We start from the raw sequence: 1286 nt of genomic DNA on the forward strand, positions 1-1286 counted from the left end.
GGAATCTCTATGGTCTCTAGATGAGCCTCAGATTCCTTTGGTTCCTCAGAGGGAAGCTCCTTATTGATCACTGGACGTCCCAGGAGGTCTTCCTCCTTGGGATTCACGTCCTCCCCTTCCTCTTTGGATTCGGCTATGATGGTTATATCAATGGCCTTGCACTCTCCTTTTGGATTTTCCTCTGTATTACTTGGGAGAGTACTAGGAGGGATTTCAGTGATCCTTTTTACTCAGCTGGCCCACTTGTGCCTCCAAATTTCTAATGGAGGACCTTGTTTTATTCATGAAACTTACAGTGGCTTTAAACAAATCAGAGACTAAGTTTGCTAAATTAGAAGCATTTTGTTCAGAATTCTCTGTCTGTTGCTGAGTAGAGGATGGAAAAGGTTTACTATTGTTAAACCTATTTCTTCCACCATTATTAAAGCCTTGTTGAGGCTTTTGTTGATCCTTCCATGAGAAATTTGGATGATTTCTCCATGATGAGTTATAGGTGTTTCCATAAGGTTCACCTAAGTAATTTACCTCTGCTATTGCAGGGTTCTCAGGATCATAAGCCTCTTCTTCAGGAGGTGCCTCTTGAGTACTGTTGGGTGCAGCTTGCATTCCATTCAGACTCTGAGAAATCATATTGACCTGCTGAGTCAATAGTTTGTTCTGAGCCAATATGGCATTCAGAGTATCAATTTCAAGAACTCCCTTCTTCTGAGGCATCCCATTACTCACAGGATTTCTCTCAGAAGTGTACATGAACTGGTTATTAGCAACCATGTCAATAAGTTCTTGAGCTTCTGTAGGCGTTTTCTTTAGGTGAATGGATCCACCTGCAGAAGTATCCAATGACATCTTAACTAATTCAGACAGACCATCATAGAATATATCCAGGATGGTTCATTCTGAAAGCATGTCAGAAGGACACTTTTTGGTCAGTTGCTTGTATCTCTCCCAAGCTTCATAGAGGGATTCACCTTCTTTCTGTCTGAAGGTTTGAACATCCACTCTAAGCTTACTAAGCTTTTGAGGAGGAAAGAACTTGGCTAAGAAAGTCGTGACCAGCTTATCCCAAGAGTTCAGGCTATCTTTGGGTTGAGAGTCCAACCACAGTCTAGCTCTGTCTCTTACAGCAAAGGGGAAAAGCATGAGCCTGTAGACTTCAGGATCTACTCCATTAGTCTTAACAGTATCACAGATCTGCAAGAATTCAGTTAAGAACTGAAAAGGATCTTCAGATGGAAGTCCATGAAACTTGCAGTTCTGCTGCATCAGAGAAACTAATTGAGGTTTCA

General features: G+C 41.7%; 1 non-coding gene across 1 annotated transcript; it reads left to right on the plus strand.

Annotated features, from left to right (window-relative positions):
* Positions 1 to 900: 900 nt before the first annotated feature.
* Positions 901 to 1008, plus strand: LOC112730865 (small nucleolar RNA R71). The gene has a single exon (XR_003166669.1). It is a non-coding gene; the product is annotated as a small nucleolar RNA R71 (small nucleolar RNA).
* Positions 1009 to 1286: the final 278 nt, after the last annotated feature.

The sequence above is a fragment of the Arachis hypogaea genome, chromosome 12, assembly GCF_003086295.3.
Source record: "Arachis hypogaea cultivar Tifrunner chromosome 12, arahy.Tifrunner.gnm2.J5K5, whole genome shotgun sequence".
Lineage (NCBI taxonomy): Eukaryota > Viridiplantae > Streptophyta > Magnoliopsida > Fabales > Fabaceae > Arachis > Arachis hypogaea.